Source organism: Geotrypetes seraphini, chromosome 12 (genome assembly GCF_902459505.1).
Source record: "Geotrypetes seraphini chromosome 12, aGeoSer1.1, whole genome shotgun sequence".
In the NCBI taxonomy this organism is placed as follows: Eukaryota; Metazoa; Chordata; class Amphibia; order Gymnophiona; family Dermophiidae; genus Geotrypetes; species Geotrypetes seraphini.
Window position 1 is genome coordinate 96,202,721 of NC_047095.1, and position 20,708 is coordinate 96,223,428.

Consider the following 20,708-nt stretch of genomic DNA (forward strand, 5'->3'; position numbering starts at 1 on the left):
AAAATAAACTTTTCCCCCTTCCATGCTAAGAATTTGAGTTCAACTCATCTTATATTTCTCCTTTTAAACATGGCATACTTTGTTAGTTTATATCATGGTAAAGTATACATTTCTGAAATGGTGAAGAAACAATAATATACAACTGCAGTGTTTTGTCTCACCAAACTGCTATAAGCACAAGAAAGCATTTGTAGCTCAACACAGTAATGCTCCTGTTCCGAGCTCTGACCTCTGAAACTCCCTGGTTCGACTCCCACCTTTGCTCATTTTAATAAGGTCCTAGTTTTTTCCTATTAGCTCTTATAACAGGGTCTACATGGTGGACTTTGCCATTTGTAAGGTGCACATTTCCCTTTCCAGGCAAACCTATTTTCAACTTACCATGGCTCGGACATCCTAAGCAGTGATGAGAGCACATTAACCAGGCGATCCACAAATGTCATCTTGCTGTCAGAGGAAAGGTTTCCTCTCATGTCCGAGCCATGGTAAGTTGAAAATAGGTTTGCCTGCAAAGGGAAATGTGCACCTTACAAATGGCAAAGTCCACCATGTAGACCCTGTTATAAGAGCTAATAGGAAAAAACTAGGACCTTATTAAAATGAGCAAAGGTGGGAGTTGAGCCAGGGAGTTTCAGAGGTCAGAGCTCTGAACAGGAGCATTACCGTGTTGAGCTACAAATGCTTTCTTGTGCTTATAGCAGTTTGGTGAGACAAAACACTGCAGTTGTATATTATTGTTTCTTCACCATTTCAGAAATGTATACTTTACCATGATATAAACTAACAAAGTATGCCATGTTTAAAAGGAGAAATATAAGATGAGTTGAACTCAAATTCTTAGCATGGAAGGGGGAAAAGTTTATTTTTCTGCTACACAGCAAAATTGTAGAGTAATGTTATATTCAGCTCCTATAAGAAGTGGAAAGCATCATCAAAGTGCACCTGGAAGGTAGATATGGCACAAGTAAAATACAGGCTGGGATTTGAACCCTCAAAGGCCGGAAGATTGGTAGAGAGTGCCTTTCCTCACTGACCTACAGCTCCAATGCCTCTGGCTCCCTTGTCATATCATATCTTAGTGAAGTGCTAAGGGAAAAGGAGTTTAGCTATAATGTCATAATAGGCTGAGACAAAAGAGTGGTAGCTCAATGGTTAAAAGCGCTGCTTTCACTGAGCCCCAAACCCATATTCCCAAGTGTGCTTGAATGCATGTGAGGTGGAGCTCCGTTTTTCTCACACGCTAATCTTCATTCTAAGCACTGTACTAATGCATATATGACTATAAGTAATCTGTTCCGTTTAGGCGTTATTTGTGCTGCAATTCTTTAATACATATTTGATATTTGTTTTCTACTTGAAAACTTTCCAAATCTTTAGGCATTCCTTTGCTTAAACTTATTTGAGTTCATCCTGATATGATACCTAATGAAGCATACACAGCTCAGTCAAGCAGCTGTAGCTCTAAGGGTTAGGAACCAGCCTGTGTTCCTAACATCCAGAGGTTGTGGGTTCTACACCCAGCACATCTTTTAATTCTGGCATACTACTTTGAAGGTGCAGATTGATGAGGTCACAATGAGGTCAGTTTTGTGCAACTGAAGACCTCCATTTTGCAATGAGGGAAGCTGGAATGTTAAGGTGTGTATCTGTTTATTCTCTTTTTAAGTGCTGATAATGTGTGCTGGTTTTTCTTTGCTTTCAAAAGAGAGCCGATTGCAGTGCTGTTTGTTGAGAAAAAAAAGGGGGTTGTAAAAGCCATGTGTAAATTATATTATTGTTTGGGCAGAAATGTGGTTTGTTATCCATGCAATATAATGTGTTCCATTGTTATGGTGTCATTATATTTATTAGGACAGAGAAAAGATGAAAATTACCAATTCAAACTCACTATTGGAATTATTGATGAAAAAACACAGCGGACGTCTGCCTCGCGTGTAACAAAGAGCCGCAGTTACGATAGTTGAAACGGCATTGAAATCCAAGTTAGACCAGGGTTTCTTACGTCTACATAATTCACGATATTTAGACGCAGGCGTTCGCTCAGGTAGCTCCTATCTAGCGTCCCCATTTGGCACGCCCACAGAACACCCACGGAATGCCCACGTCCAGAGCTGGAGATGGGACTATGCGCTCGATAGACGTCAGTTCGTCAAGTACTTCATAGGGACATCTATGTGTCGTTAATTACCCAAATTAACATTAATTAAGACCCTTAACTCCGAAATTATTCACTTCCATCGGACGTCCAAAGCACGCCTAAGTTAAACGCAGTAATAGAGAATTTACCCCTCAATGTCCATATGGCAAAAACTAAATAAGTTGCTAAAGTCCACATTAATTTATAGTCCATCAGCATGTATCCCAAGAGAAAAGAAAAAAACCCTCAAAAACTCAAAACACACAAGCTTCAGAGCTGTATCAATTCGATACAAGTCAGTGCAATTACACTATCTTCTTCAGCAGCAGAGTGCTGGCCAGACAGTGTGTCCGTGTGGTGTTAATCTGCCATAAAATTGACCCTCTATCCCACCACTATGAACACGGGGCTAACCCCACTGTCCGGGACTGGAAACAGTTCACTTTTCCCCACCAGAGAAAGAACCATCAACTTCCAAAAAGGAAAAACAAGTTCCAAAAATACAGTTCTTTGCAAAGATCAAAAGACAACTTCTTTTGTTCTTCAGCTGGCTTAAAAATAGCCAGCACAGGCAAGCAATTAGCAAAACAAACTTTCAAAAACCATTATAATAAAGTCAGTCACTTGCCTCTCACACAGCAAATTTCCATGGGCTGGGCTTCACTAGGCAATTCAGTAATTGTCTCAGCATTGGCTTCCAGTTCCATATCCTGTGGCTCCTCCAACAGACATGTCCTCACCAGCCTCTATTAGCTCCATAGACTCTGGAGTTTGGCTGACATTCAGAGCTCTCAGCCCTGAGCACTGTGACCTGTCCTCTCCAAGTTCCTGCTGCTTCTGACTCTCAAGGAGTCATATTAAGTTCCTGCTGCTTCTGACTCTCAAGGTTTTCATATTAAGGAGTCTGCAGCCCCACCCCAACCCCTCAGGAGGAAGTGATTTCCTGTTAATCACTCTAGGCTTCCGTGGGGGATGGGAATCCTGCAGTTCTCTCCTACTCCCTCTACAGGACACAGACGGAAATTCATTCAATGACTGACATTGTGCTTTAAAAGGGGGTAATTGTGTGGAGCCTGAACTTGACTTGTGCACTGTTCTTGGGACATTCCTAGCAGGCATAGTCTGCATACCACAATATATATATATATATATATATATATATATATATATCCGAATCTTGCTGCTTTAAAAAATTGAGCATTTTCTTCCTCTTAACTGGATGATTGAGGCCATTGACATTTAAAGAAAACAATTTAAAATTCATTGCAAAATTTTAATGAAGAAAACCCATAATAGTATACCACATACACCCCACAAATACACCTTTTGTTCAATACACATCCTAAACCACTTTAAAAAACTCTGCTTTCCCCCCCAATTCCCTACCCCCATATCATATGATTGCTTGAAGACATACATTTAGACTAGCAGCCATATCCATCCCCCAGGCAACCTACTTACTTCCCCTTATAGATTTAAACTAAAAAATGTCATGAATACCTAAATAAATAGATAAATATTCCTAAGAAGTGGACAAATAATTAAGAGAATATAACAACAAATAAAGTTCATTCCCTACCTATGTGGAAATTGATTAATGAAATTACTCAAACAAATATATTTAAATATAACCAATGAATACCCTTTAAATTCCTCCAAATCATACCAAAAACCCTTCTATTAAGCTATTAAACAAAGTTACAGCAATGAGACCTGACACCTGAATTTTTAAAAACATATATCAGGAAATAAATATAAGGTCCCAGGGTATTAAAGTTAAATTAATCTATAAAATAATACATTTTTAAAATTCATAAAATGAATATGTCAATACCCTAAAACCCTGTTTTTTCTTTTCCCCATTTTTACACAGGATAGCTGTAAAATGACTTTAAATATCTTAATATGTGTTTGTCCATTATTACATGGATAGTCTGAAATATTTGATACATATTGCAAACGTGGTGGTTATAAATAAGATGGACACATTTACATGCTAGGAGACCTTTGCTTAACTTACCATATCTACTTATACTAACTGTCTCATTACTTGCAAGTAGGGTGTACACTAAATATCATTCACAAGTTTTGCACCATTAACTTCACGGTATGTTTCTCTGCTTGGCCTAAGACACCATGGGGCTCATAATCGAAAGAGAAAAACATCCAAAAACTGTCCTAAGTCGGCACTTGGACAATCATCAATTAAAAACATCCAAGTACCTATAATAAAATCTGGTTTTGGACGTGCCGCTGAATGACCATAGCTAAATGGGGCATTTCAGAAGGAGTGTCAAGGGCGGGATTTGAGTGGTACATGGGCAGGCTTAGACTAAGTCATACTGCATGTATAACTGAAAGTTATACAGCATAGGATCAACGGAACTTGGACGTTGTGACTTAGACCATTTAAAGCATGGTCTAAGTCACAAAAACTCATCTAAAGTTACAAGTACTTCAGACACAAACTACAGATCCCCACACACTACCCCAGTGATCACCATTCCCCCCCAACCCCATAAAAATCATAAAAACACCTTTAAAATTCAGCCTTCAGAACATCATCACCTGGATGCCTGGCATAGGAAAGCCTAGTCGACCTGCACAGAGGCGACTTAAGTCATCTTGGGGGTGCAGTCATCTAAAAAAAAAACAAACCCTATTGTACTGTCCTATAAGTGGCTTCTGCAGCCATAAGGGCTATTGGGGTGGTAGATAGGTGGGTCTAGGAGATTCTGGAGGTGACTTTGGGGCTCACCATGACCTATAAGGTATCCCACAGGTAGTGAGATGAAGACATGGCACCCTTTTTGTGAAGTTCACAGCAGTGCCCTATAAGGTATCCCACTATTTAAGTGCCATGTCTGGTTGTCCAGTCCATCACTTCTATTCTTCCTGTTAGGGGCAAGGGAAGGGATAGAGACGAACGTATCCTGAAGACAAACAAATGGCTGCAATGATGGTGCCGGGAATTGAACTTCGGATTCCTGAATCATGGAGAGGTACTACAGGGACTCCAGGGACCAGACGGACTTCACCTGACCAGCAGAGGTAAGAACGTCTTCGGACACCGATTAGCCCACCTGCTTAGAAGGGCTTTAAACTAGGTAAGTTGGGGGAGGGTACCCACTTATATACCAGTGCAGTAAGTAACAATCCTGATGTGGTAATCCAAAACTCCGCTTCTAAGTCCAAGGTAAGTACCCTCACTGCAGAAGGTTCGTTAGGAAACACTTTGTCTCAGATAGGGGACTCTCTACAGGGGTCTAACAAGCACAAAGAGTGGAGAGCTATGTATGTTAACGCACACAGTTTAGGGAACAAAATTCTAGAACTAGAAACAGAAATAGTGAATGCCGACCTAGACGTGGTGGCAATATACGAAACATGGTTCGCAGACTCTCATGGGTGGGATATAACTATACCAGGGTACAATCTACTTCGTCAAGACAGGAAGGGTAAGTTAGGAGGAGGGGTAGCACTTTACATCAAAGAGAACATCAAAACAGCCAGGATCACAGATGTCAAGTACACTGGGGAATCCATCTGGGTAAACCTGGCCAGAGGCGGAGAAAAATGCCTATACCTTGGTGTGGTATACAGACCTCCAAGACAAATGGAGGACAAGGACGCAGAATTAATTGAAGACATTGAGAATATCACTCTACGGGGGGACGCTGTTCTGCTAGGGGACTTCAACATGCCTGATGTAGACTGGAACACACTCTCAGCGACATCTTGTGGTAGCGGGAGGATATTAATGGCCATGAAGGGAGTACGGCTCAAACAAATGGTACTAGAGCCCACTAGAGCCAAGGCCATCCTAGACCTCGTACTCACAAACGGGGAGAGCGTCTCGGAGGCCTCGGTGGGATAAACGCTAGCCACAAGTGACCATAACATGGTACGGTTCAACCTTAGGAAAGGCTTCCCTAAATCACAAACAAAAATGAGGGTACTCAATTTCCGGGGCACAAACTTCGCACGCATGGGAGATTTCGTTCATCAGGATCAAGAAGCAACTGATAATGTGGAAGCAATGTGGTCAACCATGAAATTGACCCTACACGAGGCGACTAACCGCTACATAAAATCGGTAAATAAACAACAAAGGAACAAAAAACCCCAATGGTTCACTGATGAGGTTTTGCACCTCGTGAAGGAAAAGAAAAGAGCATTTCTTTCATACAAACGTACGGGAAAAGGGGAAGCTAATATTGAATACAGGACTAGGTCTGCAGCAGTCAAAACAGCAGTCAGAGAGGCCAAACTTGCGGTGGAAGAAACTCTAGCAAAGAACATTAAAAAAGGGGACAAATCCTTCTTCAGGTATATTAGTGACAGGAAAAAAAACACAAACGGGATAGTACGCCTTAGAACACTGGACGGGAACTACGTGGAAACTGATTCTGATAAAGCCAAACTACTGAACGAATACTTCTGCTCGGTCTTTACCCACCAGGCGCCAGGGCACGGACCACATCTGGAAGCAATGTTAAGCACGGAAGACCATTTCAGAATTTTGAGTTCACACCAGCTGACGTCTACAGCGAACTGTCAAAACTCAAGGTGTGCAAAGCCATGGGTCCAGACGAATTGCACCCGAGAGTGCTCAGAGAGCTGTGCAATGTCCTGGCGGAACCATTAGCCATGCTCTTCAATCTTTCCCTAAATACAGGGAGAGTCCCCCTGGACTGGAAAAGAGCTAACGTCGTTCCTCTGCACAAAAAGGGTTGCAGAGCAGAGGCTGCGAACTACAGACCACTGAGTCTCACATCGATAGTGTGTAAAATCATGGAAACACTAATTAAACGTAAATTAGACACGATCTTGGATGAAGGGAATCTAAGGGATCCAAACCAGCATGGATTCACTGAGGGTAGGTCATGCCAATCCAATCTCATCAGCTTCTTCGATTGGGTAACAGGTAAGCTAGACTCGGGAGAGTCTCTGGACATAGTGTACTTAGATTTCAGCAAGGCTTTTGACAGCGTCCCACACCGCAGGCTTCTAAACAAGATGAAATTGATGGGGTTGGGCGAAACAATAACTGCATGGGTCAAGGATTGGCTTGGTGATAGACATCAGAGGGTGGTGGTTAACGGCACCCTCTCTGAAACATCTGAGGTGACCAGCGGGGTGCCGCAGGGCTCGGTCCTGGGTCCACTCCTTTTTAACATATTCATAAGGGACTTGACATGAGGGCTGCAGGGTAAGGTAACATTATTTGCCGATGATGCCAAACTATGCAACATAGTAAGTGAAGGATGTTTGCAGGATAATATGACACAGGACCTTCTTGCGTTGGAAAACTGGTCCTCAACATGGCAGCTGGGTTTCAATGCTAAGAAATGTAAGGTCATGCACCTCGGTAGCAGAAATCCATGCAGAACTTACACCTTAAATGGAGAAACATTGGCTAGGACCTGAACAGAACAGGATTTGGGAGTAATCATCAGTGCAGACATGAAGGCTGCCAAACAGGTAGAAAAGGCCTCATCCAAGGCAAGACAAATGATGGGATGTATCAATAGAAGTTTCGTCAGCCGGAAACCAGAAGTCATAATGCCACTGTACAGGACCATGGTGAGACCTCATCTGGAGTACTGTGTGCAATTCTGGAGGCCACATTACCATAAAGACGTGCTTAGAGTTGAGTCGGTTCAGCGGATGGCCACTAGGATGATCTCGGGGCTCAAGGGTCTCTCGTACGAAGAGAGACTGAACAGATTGCAGCTCTACACTCTGGAGGAACGCAGGGAGAGGGGAAACATGATTGAGACGTTTAAATACATCACAGGACGTGTCGAGGTGGAAGACGACATCCTTTTTCTCAAGGGACCCTCGGCTACAAGAGGGCATCCGCTTAAACTTAGAGGAGGGAAATTTAGTAGTGACACCAGGAAGTACTTCTTCACGGAAAGAGTGGTGGATCACTGGAACAAGCTTCCGGTGCAGGTGGTCGAGGTCACCAGCGTGCTTGACTTCAAGAATAAATGGGACATCTACGTGGGATCCCTACGAAGGTTGAGTAAGGAACTGGGTCATTAGCATTCAGACGTATGGTGGTGGGTCAGTTGAGTGGGCAGACTTGATGGGCTATAGCCCTTTTCTGCCATCATCTTTCTATGTTTCTATGTTTGTAGACCCCTCCCACATTCAAAAGGTCTGTTTCTAGGTGTTTTTGCCTTGGACGAAAAGTTGGATGAAAATGTGGTATAAAGATGGGTGTATAGTTATATGATTTTCAAAATGGAAAATAATTTGGACGTATTTTTGAAAATGTGTCATAAGCTGTTTTTTACTTTGGATGACTTGAGACTTGGACGAAAATGGACTTAGACGTTCCTTTCGATTATGCCCCTTCACATGTTCTGCCTTATCAAATTTAAGTTCAGAAACGTGTCATCTGCTTTTATAGAACATTTCCCTGTGCAAATATACCAAATGAATATCAATAGATAAAGCACTAACTTAATTCAAACATTCATGCCCTCTGAAATTAATAAGCATAACGAGCTAAAGATATATATAAGCCTTAAAGGATATGTAAGTGACTAGGAGAGTGGCTGCCTTCAGCTGCAGAAGCCTGACAGCCCACTTCTTTACTACAGCAACCCCACATCTTCATTACCGAGGTACTTTCCATTCATATGTGGGCATTAGGTCACAGTTGCTTATTAGAATTTAATTATAAGCATCCCAAAATTAGAAAAGAGTTACTCTGCACCAATCTTTCGATGTTCTGTACATTTTCCCTCTCTTCCCCTGTTGGTAGCATAGAAGAAAACTCATTTTTGATACTGAAACAAGATGAGTTGAGAGCTATTTTAAACGCAGCTATTTTAAAGCAGTGAGACAGAGGAGAGAGAAAAAAACTGCAAAATGATTTGCAGCAAGTTTTAATAAATCTGACATGAAAATGCAGCTTGGTTCCACAGATCTCAAAGTCATATTGATATTGAAGAATCTGCAGCCTGTGATACCTGCCTTGAAAGTGTAGCATTATAAAAAAACAAACAACAGCTTCATTTCGATCTGGAAATTCTTCAGTTTTTTCCCTTCCCTCTTCAATCCTCTATACCATTTTCCATATTTCTTCTGATCCAAGAAATCACTCCTCCGTAGTTGGTAGACAGAAGCAGCGAAAAACAAAATTTGTGCCAAATCAAACAGGGTAGCAATGAACGAACCTATCTGTTCAGTCAACTTGTTGTACAGGTTCGGGGAGGGGGATTGGGGGTGGGGGGGTTGAGGGGTCAGCGGGGGGAGTCTCACGGTTTGGCGGGGGGCCAATCGGTGGTTCAAGGGGATGATCCTGGGAGGGGGGTGCGTCGAGGGCAGGAGGGCCTGGGTTCCCTCCTGCCCATATCTTAGTAGGGGTTGGGGATAGGGGGGTCACCTGGCCAGGAGGGCTTGGGCTCCCTCCTGGCCTGATTGTAATCAGCAGGGGGTCACGGCTCACTGAGGCAGGAGGGCTTGGGCTCCCTCTTGCCCTGATGTTGTCGGGGGGATCATGGCTCACCAGGACAGAAGGGCTGGGGCTCCCTCCTGCCCGATCTTGTCAAGGGGGGGTGATCGCATTGTGGCAGGGGAGATAGCCAAGCTCTCCTGCCATGATAATGATCCAAAGAGCCGCGGTTGATGGCACTTTGGGATTGTTATTGTGGCAGGAGAGATTGGGCATCTCTCCTGCCGCGGGTCACGGCAGTTCGGGTAGAGGGGTGATTGTATCATGGCAAGGGAGATGAGCTATCTCTCCCGTTAAAATTCAATGGGAACTTGCTTCTATCAGATTTTTGGTTTTAACCGGAACTGATGACAGACGCCATCAAAGCATGATATTCTATGGAGAGGAACGGTTTCTCATAAGCATGATAGTAAGTCTAGTATATTTTAAGTTATAAAATTTAAATCACTGGAGAGATGTCCTCATTAGTATGTTTAATCTAATATAATAAAAGGCTACGCCGCGCATGCGCACTCCCATCGCGTGTTCTGTTTTCCGTGCGTTGTAGGGCACCTCAGATAGGAGTGCGCATGCGCACGAAACACTCTCTCTCCTTCCCTGAGACGGATGTCAGACGCGGCGGCTGTTGGCTGTGCTGTTCTTCGGTCTGCCTTGCTCCTGCGAAGAGGCACCGCTGCCACATCTTTCAACTAAGGTAAGGAGCTGGGCAGACCGATCCAGGGGAGCTTTTAAAATCTTCAGGTGTGAGCGGCGGCTTGCCGCACGCGCCCCAATGCCAAGCGCCTTTTTTAAATCTTCAGACGCGAGCGGTGGCTTGCAGCACATGCCCCGACCTCCAAACCCCCTGCCGCCATCTATTTTTCCCCCTCTTCCCTCTCGCCTACTCACAGCGTTTAACCACTGGCCTCACTATCTTCTCTCCACTGCAGCCCACCCTCTCACAACTTCCTGTTTCCGCTAGGGTTGGCCGCAGTGTAGAGAAGACACCAAGGCCAGCAACAGCGCGGTGCATCGCTTTTCTTTGAGGCAAGTAGAGCGTATGCACAGGGGGAGCAGGAAATGAATGCTGATGGACGGGGGAAGGGAACAGGAGGAGCAGGCAAGGGGTGGGTGCACAGGGAAAGGGGGGAATGCTGCTGCTACACAGGGAAAGGGGGAATGTTGCTGCTCAGGGAAGGAGAGAATACTGCTTCTGTACAGGGAATGCTGCTGCACAGGGAAGGGGGAATGCTGTTGCTGCTACACAGAGAAGGAGGGGAATGCTGCTGTTGCTGCACAGGGAAGTGGGGGAGGGTAGAAGGGAAAGGGGGCCAGGGAGCAATCTTGGTTTGCTTTGGGGGGGAGACAAAAGAGGGCCAGGCAGGAAGCGCATGAGAATGAAAGACACCAGGCAGGGAGAGAGATAGAAAGAAATAAACACAGACAGACAAAGGGAGCCAGGGAGAGAGACAGACAGAAAGAAAGACAGACAGACAGTGGGAGGGAGAGAGACAAAGAAAGGAAGAAAGAGACAGGGGCAGAGAGAGAGATAGAAAGAAAGAAAGACAGATAGACATATTCTAGCACCCGTTAATGTAACGGGCTTAATGACTAGAATAGTTATAATAGAAATCGATTAAGCTAAGTATCTGAATAAATAAATTTATATATTATAAAAAAAGGAATAGAAAAAGTAAAATTTTAAAAAATTCTTAAAAAGACAAGTTGTTGATCCAATGAAGATCAGATTCTGTGATCTGTTTCACATGAACCATTGGGGTTGTCTAGCCCTCTGAGGATCATGAATACTTTGAAATAGTAAATGTTTGGTCCTAATTGATCAATATTGGATTAAATAGGTATGGGGAAAAAGTAGGCATACATTTTACAGGGACACAGGGAAGGAGTGTTGGGTGCAGAAGAAGTGAAGAGGTACATCCTACCATTGTTACAACACTGAGGCTCATATTCTCAAAATTTTAACACCATTATTAAACTGTTTACTAATCGTTTAGACTATGCATTTTAGCGGCGGATTATCAAAACGGATTATCTCTGTTAATAGCGAGCTTTCTAGCAGTCTCTGACAATGACATGCAAATGGGCTTTTCAACATTGAAGTGAGCCCTCCGTTGGATTCTTAAAAAATGCTGAGCCATTTTCTAAAAGCCACATTAGCTTTTAGCAACAAAAAAATGACTGGTCCAGGGGTGCCGGTCAGTGTCAGAGACTGCTAGAAAGTGTTGCAAAGCAGCAGCAGAAGTAATGCCCATTCTCTCCCACTACATCACAATACCCCTACCTTGCAGTGACATTGAACACCTCCCCTGGAATGGTGGTGACACCCCCTGCAGTGGGAGAGATGCCCACACTCTCCCGCTGCCCTGAAATTCCAGCTGCATGCCACCCCTCCACCCCCTTGCAGAGGGAGAGATGCCCACATTTTCCCACTGCCCTGAAATCCCAGCTGTGTGCCACTCCCACCACATCCCTGTAGGAGGAAAGATTCCAGACTGTATTTCCTTATGCTCTTCTTTAAATAGTTGTAGAGGAGTAGCTTCTGAATAGTATCAATGTTTAAAATTGGCCACTTGTAAGAATCCCCTCGATCTGCAAAGCATTTGGAAATTTGAGTTGGTGTTTTACCCAGGTGAAGTAAACTGGGAAAATATTTTGATTTCAATTACATCCTCTTTATAATCAGCAAGCATAATACAATCTCTCTTTTTCCTTATGCACACAGCTTTATGGACACCACTGAAATTGTCTAAAATTTATAACAATCAAAGGAATGTTTGTTGGTCTTGCAATTTGACAGTTGCTACCCTGGAACACATGTTTTTTAATGTGTCCTTATGGGGCTGATTATTGGAATAATGTTTGGTAATCCATTTCTAAGATACTTTCCATATCAATTCCTTTGTCTTATACAGTAATTATTGTTAGTACTACTGATGCAGTTGTGCTGGATACTTATAAAGACCAGTTTCTGAAGAATCTAGTTTTGATAACTATTAAATCAATTCTTTTCAACTAGAAAGACTCTTCTAAATTGGAATACAATTGATGTTTATATGCTTAATATGAAAAACATGTTTGCAGTTAAGTGCAATTTGAGGAGATTTGACCGAATATGAGAACCTTTGATTAAATTCTGTAATTAATATACTTATGACAGCTAGGGAATTTTTCAAGTACCTTTCTTATTTCTAATCTTAATGTATATTTTCTGTAAACCGCTTAGAACCTAACGGATGTAGCGGTATATAAGAAATAAATTACATTACATTACATTACTATTATAATACTCTTACAACTTCTCATGACTAATGTTTTGTATTTATTGAATTAGTATTGTCCACTTGTTGTTTTGTATTTAAAATCTAAAAAAAATATTTATTGAAAACTTTATCATACAGCTTCCTATAACACACAGTTATTCCAAGTCCTGAGCTTATGATGTAAGCCTTTAATTAAGTGACTCTTTTTCCTTATTTACTTTCTGTTGTTAGCAGTCACCATCAACATGTAAATGCAGAGTACCCAGAAAATTAAAAGATATTCCCTTTTCAACTTCAAACATTGGTAAATGACTTAAGGTACCTAGATATCTGTCTGCAAAGACTCCAGTGCTAGGAAAATGTTACTCTCAATGCTGACCAACAAAGCTTTTTGGTTGACACTACCTTTTTCAGGAGACTCATGCCACTAATACCCTAGAAAAATATATAACATGATTAAATATCTAATTACTTATACCAACATCTAACAAGAATAAAATTGCCTCAATCAAAACTCATTCTATTTCAGCTAACTCAAAACAATTCATGGTTCAAGAAGGTTCCTGGCTCAAGGAGAGGCCACAACCCTTGATAAGTAACAGAACTTGTTTGTCTGTAATCAGGTAATAACATATTAAGTAACCAGGGTTTATTGGAAAATACACTCACAGAAAATGCACAGAAAAACACTCACTTGATCAACTTGATCAATCCTCTTCAACCAGGCACAGGAGAACCCACTCACTATTCACACACCCATCATCCAAAAATGTCAAACGAAAAAACCTATATGACAACCTAATAGCCTCCAAAGCAGATAAACTGGACAGACAAATCACCATTCTGTTATCATTGACCACAGACTACAAAATCTTCAAGAAAGATATTAAAACCATACTCTTCAAAAAATACATAAAACCCATCTAGCACAACCAGTCCATAACCAAACCCCTCCTATCCTCTCTATACTCTTAATACACTCTAATGTGCTTCTAACTACCCAACAAAGTCTAAAATGCTTCTAATTACCCAACACTTATCACCTTAAGATCTCGACAACTCTTTGGTAATTCTTATTACCCAACATTTATCACCTTAAGATCTCGACAACTCTTTGGTACTTCTTAAGTAAATTTTATGACATTGCTTATGCTATTCCTCTTTGGTACTTCTTAAGTAAATATTATGCTATTCCTGCAAACTTTTATGTAATTCTTGATAACTTTGATGTAATCCGCCTTGAACCGCAAGGCATTGGCGGAATAGAAATCACTAATGTAATGTAATGCAATGTAACATGATCATCATCAATTGATATTGATGGTCTTCCAGTTTGAGAATCATCTTCAACTGATTCATGTCCATCTTTAAAGCATGAATACCATTCAAAACACCTTCTACAACTCATGACATGTTCCCCATAAGCCACTTTCAACATTTCATATGTTTCTCCAATGGTCTTACCCAATTTAAAACAGATCTTCCTGCTGTAGTGCTGCTTATTTAAGTTGAATATGATGAAAAATAGTCAATCATGAAACACACTCACAAAACTGGTCATAGCTTGGAGACAAAATTAGGTATCAACAAATGGGAAAAAGGAGATTACTCATGAAGTTTCAAGCTTCTCAGTGCTGCCTAGCCTGTCTCAAAATAATTTTATCATATATATAATGACTCTACCAAACATTAGTAGCATTGCATATCTAGATAACCACTTTAAAGCTACTCCCACCCCCACAAAAAAAAAAAACATCAGAAACATGCATGATCACAAAACCCCTTCATATGCTCTCTGGATCATCTAAATAAAAAACTATAAACACCTTTACAACACTCAACTTGCCTAACACAAGGAATGGCATGCACTTATCTTTGTTTCCAAAATACCCCCTAAGCTGGAAGTTAATGCTTAAAATGCAAAAAGGGGGCTCCAATTCCACACTCATGATTCTAACCTTTTGGAAACACATTGGCTAAATAAAAATCCAATGCCTATCCTTCTGTATCAAGAGCCTATGAACGCCACTTCCCCTTGGACTTTTCAGAGTTATCTCCAAAACTGTGAATCATAAGTTATTAAAAGAATGGTGGAAATCAAACAATGTGCAGCTACAAGAGAGTTCTTGACCTGTTTTTGGAGGTGAATTCAATGCTCAATAACCCTCAATTTTAAAAGCCTTCATGTTTTACCCACCACAGTACATAAAGTACTCTTGATGTTGTACATGAAGTGAAAGTAATCACATGTATACCTAGTTTGGTTGAAATCTCTCCATGCGTTTCAGAGTTATGCTGCAAAAAGTATGGATTAGACAAAAATATCTGTTATTTTTTTTAAAAAATTACGGCACCCCCTATTTTGCATGTCACCCCCTTTCTACCCCAAAGTATTTTTCCCCAGATAGTAAGTGATATGTATACCAAGTGTGGTTGAAATCTGTCCATGCATTTCAGAGTTATGCTATGAAAACTATGGATTAGACAGTAATATCTGTCATTTTTTATACTTTTATGTCACCACCTTTTTTTTACATGTCATCACCTTTCCACCCCAGAGTATTTTTTTCCCAGATAGTAAACAATATGTATACCAAGTTTGGTTGAAATCTGTCCATGCGTTTATGAGTTATGCTGCAAAAACTATGGATTAGACAATAATTTAAATAATTTTTACGTCACCCTCTTTTTTACATGCCACCCCTTTCCACCCTCACAGTATTTTTTCCCATATAGTAAGTAATATGTATATCACGTTTGGTTGAAATTACTCCATGTGTTTCTGAGTTATTCTAGAACATGCGTACATACATCCGATTTTATATATATATAGAAGATTTAGGTTTCCAATGGTCACCCTGTAAGTTTAAACAGTTTGGCATTTACTTTGGGCCGACAGTTGAAGAAACACTGGAATATAACACTATATATTTATATCACACTATAACAAAACTGATCTCATGTTGGTCCCCTCTTAAATTATCAATTGGCACTTGGACGATCAAAAAGACAGGTCATCTAAGTGCCGATAATCAAAACGGGTGTAAGACACATCTAAAAGTAGCTTAGGCCTTTTCACTGTCGCTGTATGCCAAGAGTGAAAAAGGGTATTTTTGAAGGAGTGGTTAGGGTGGGAGATAGATGGAATGTTAGCCGACCTAGACTTAGTCATCCTGCAGAGATAATCAAAAGTTTAACGAGACTGCCTAGACGGAACTTATACATTGTGAGTTAGGTGATCTAAGAACAGGTATAAGTGCTGGAAACTATCCTAAATGACCAGATAACCACTTCAGGGACAGAGTACAGACCCCCATACACTCCCCCAGTGATCACTTATCCCCCATCACCACCATAAAACTAAACTAAACTAAATCTTAGGCTTATATACCACAGGGTCCACTTTAAATGCGCCTGTCTAGCGTTCAAAATCCTACACGGCATTCTCCCTCCCTTACTACGATTGTGGAGAGGATGCGGTATACAAACCTAAGGTTTAGTTTAGTTTAGCTTCTCAATAACAGTAGAGCTCAGCATGGTTTACAACAATTAGAAAAGAGAACAAATTCAATGTTGATTTGAAATAGTATGGAGAAGAGCAGAATTTACAACTTTGAAAATAGCCAAGTTTTCAGATATTTTTGAAATAGTTGGAACGAGCCCAGATTGTACAGTTGAGCAGGAAAATTATTCCACAACTCAGTAATTTTAGATTAAAAATAGTACATACCTGCCTCCAGAACATCAGCACCTGGCATAGGAAAACCTAGTAGAGCTGCACAGAAGTGGCTTAAGTAGTCTGGGGGGTGGGCTACTGAACCATAGATAGGTAGACCCAGGCCCGTAAGTCACTCTAAGCACTGCATTCATGGTGGAACATGTGTACTCACAAACACCCCCCCAAAAAAAAAAATCCCTACTGTACTGCCATGTAGATGCCAACTGCAGCCATAAGGGCTATTGGGGTGGTAGACAGGTGGGTTTAGTAGGTTTGGGGGGTCTCACAATGAACTATAAGGGTATTGTGGTGAGATGTTTATGTGGCACTCTTTTTGTGAAATTCACAGCAGTGCCCTGTATGGTACCCCACTACTGTATTGCCATGTCTGGGTGTCCAGTCCATTACTTTGCTGACCTCTTCCATGTCTGAAAGGTCTTTTTCTAGGCATTTTAGGCTTGAATGATTTTATGGATAAGAATGAGGTATAAAGATAAATGACTTAGCGGTCTGGACGATCAAATGGCTGGACATAGAAGTAGACAATTCTTGAAAAAAAATATATTTTTGATGTATTTTTTTGAAAATGGACCTTGGATGCTACTGACTTAGGCCCCAAACAGACTTAGAACTTTTTTTATTATGCCTCTTTAAGTGGATATGTTCAGATCAAATCCCACTAATACCTGCTTGGTTGAAATTTGAAGATTCCCTATCAATTGGTGAGCCATTGTGGACTATCCCGTTTACGAAATCTAGGAATGAACAAAATTTGAATAATATATTCTTGGTTAGAAGAATTGCTTTTCAAGAATTAGAAAAAGATGTTAAGGTTCATTGGAAAGATACTATTTGGGCACCTATTTGAAATAATCTTAATTATAAAATACAGGATAAGATAATTATTTGGAAGATATGCAAAAAGACTGGAATTTGGCTTTATTTAAAGAATAAAGAGGTAAAGAATAATGAGGATTGGGTCTAATTTTATAAATTATTTGGTAATAATGGGTTACCTGAAAACCAACAATATAGATGGATCCAGAACTTACACTATATCAAATTGGCTTATTTACATCATAAATTAAAAATCAAAGAACCAGACTGTATTTCCTTATGTTCTTCTTTAAATAATTGTAGCGAGCTGCCTCTATATGGTATCAATGTTTAAAATAAGCTACTTGTAAGTGTTCTCATGGTCTGTGAAGCACTTGAGAATTTGAGTTGGGGTTTCAACCAGGTGAAGCACACTGGGAAACAATTTGGATGTCAATTACATCCTCTTTACACTCAGCAAGCATAATACAATCTCTCTTTTTCCTTATGCACAAAACTTTATGGACACCACTGAAATTGTCTGAAATTGATAACAAAGGAATGTTTGTTGGTTTTGCAATTTGGCAGTTGCTACTCTGGAACTAATGTTTTTTTATGTGTCCTTATGTGGCTGATTACTGGAATAAAGTTTGGTCATCCATTTCTAAGATACTTTCCATATCAATTCCTTTGCCTTATAGATTAATTATTTTGGCACTACTGATGCAGTTGATGTGCTGGATACTTATAAAGACCAATTAGTGAATAATCTAATTATAAGAACTATTAAATCTATCCTTTTCCAATGGAAAGACACTTCTAAATTGGAATACAACAATTGGTGGAATTTGGTGTGTTTATATGCTTAATATGAAAAAAATGTTTGCAGTTAAGTGTGGCAATTTGAGATTTGACCGAATATGGGAACCTTTGCTTAAATTCTGTAATTATGGCAGCTATTAAGATACTCTTACAACTTTTCTTGACTAATGTTTTGTATTTGTTGCATTAGTATTGCCTACTTGTTGTTTTGTATATTTTGTTTCTCAGTCCAGGTCCCGATCTTATGATGTAAGCTTTTAATTAAGTGACTCTTTTTCCCTATTCATTTTCTGTTGTTAGCATTCACTATCAAATTGTAAATGTAGAGTACCCAGAAAATTCAAAAATACTCCAAAAGATATCCCTTTTTCAATTCCAAACATTGGTAAATGACTTAAGGCACCCAGTTCTCAGCTTCCAGATTCCAACGCTGGTAAAATGTAACTCTCAATGCTGACCAACAAAGCTTTTTGGTTGACACAACCTTCTTCAGGAGATTCATGCCACCAATACCCTAGAAAAGTCCATAACTAACCACCTACACCAACATCTAACAAGTATAAAATTGACTCAATCAAAACTTGCTCTATTATAACTAATTCAAAACAATTCATGGTTCAAGAAGGTTCCTGGCTCAAGGAGAGTCCATAACCCTTGCTAATTAACAACACTCGCTTGTGTGTAATTAGATGATGACATGTTAAGTAACCAGGGTTTAATTGAAAAATTTGTTAGAGAATTTGATCATATATAAAATGACTTCACCAAACATCAGTAGCATTGATGTTTAAAGCTTTAAAGCTGCTCCCACCCTCAAAAAAACACCATCAGAAACATGCATGATAGCAAAACTCCCTTCATATACAATCTGAATCACATAAATAAAGAAATATAAACACGCTTAATACCTCCTAAGCTGTAAGTTAATGCCTAGAATGCAAAAAGGGGGCTCCAATGCCACACTCATGAATCTAACCATTTGGAAACACACTGAACATAAGAACATAAGCAGTGCCTCCGCCGGGTCAGACCATAGGTTCATCCTGCCCGGCAGTCCGCTCCCGCGGCGGCCCAAACAGGTCACGACCTGTCTGAATCACCAGAAGGGTCTCCCTTGCCACCTTGGTTTCTCATTGAAGTCCTATCTTCCCATCGAAGTTCTAACCCTCCGGTCTTGCACATGCACGACCTGGTTGGGTTTCTATACTTATTACCTGGTTAGCTTTCTATACTTGTGTTACATCCCAGCTCCTCCCTCAGTATCCCACGATCCCTTTATCCCTCAGGAATCCGTCCAATCCCTGTTTGAATCCCTGTACCGTACTCTGCCTGATCACTTCCTCCGGTAGCGCATTCCAAGTGTCCACGACCCTTTGGGTGAAAAAAAACTTCCTTGCATTTGTTTTGAACCTATCTCCCTTCAGTTTCTCCGAATGCCCCCTCGTACTTGTTGTCCCCTTCAGTCTGAAGAATCTGTCCCTATCCACCCTCTCTATGCCCCTCATGATCCTGAAGGTCTCTATCATATCTCCCCTGAGCCTCCTTTTTTCCAGAGAGAAGAGCCCCAGCCTATCCAACCTCTCGGCGTATGGGTAGTGTTCCAGCCCTTTTACAGGTTTCGTTGCTCTCCTTTGGACTCTCTCAAGTACCGCCATGTCCTTCTTGAGGTGCGGCGACCAATACTGAACGCAGTATTCCAGATGTGGACGCACCATCGCTCGATACAATGGCATGATGACTTCCCGCGTCCTGGTTGTTATGCCCCTCTTTATGATGCCCAGCATCCTGTTGGCTTTTTTCGAGGCTGCTGCGCACTGTGCAGATGGCTTCAGTGATGCATCCACCAGCACACCCAAGTCTCTCTCAAGTCTGCTGTCTCCCAACAATGCCCTCCCCAATTTGTAGTTGAACAATGGGTTCTTTTTCCCTATATGCATGACCTTGCATTTTTCCATGTTAAAGCGCATTTGCCATTTGTTTGCCCAGTCTTCCAGCTTGTCCAGGTCCCTTTGCAGGTCCTCACACTCCTCCCTGGACCTAACTCTGCCGCACAGTTTGGTATCGTCTGCAAATTTTATAACCTCGCACTTTGCCTCCTTTTCCAGGTCATTGATAAATATGTTGAAGAGTAACGGCCCCAGCACCGATCCCTGTGGCACACCGCTTGTGACTCCCCGCCAGTCAGAATATTGGCCCTTCACTCCGACCCTCTGCAGTCTACCCGACAACCAGTGCTTGATCCATCTGTGCACATCCCCTCCCACCCCGTGGTTCCACAGCTTCCTAAGCAGCCTTTCATGTGGCACCTTGTCGAAAGCCTTTTGAAAATCGAGGTAAATGATGTCTATGGGTTCCCCATTGTCCACCCGACTGCTTATTCCCTCAAAGAAGTACAGAAGGTTCATTAGGCATGACCTTCCCTTACAGAATCCGTGCTGGCTTGTTCTCAGTAGGCCATTCCTCTCGATGTGCTCGCAAATGCCG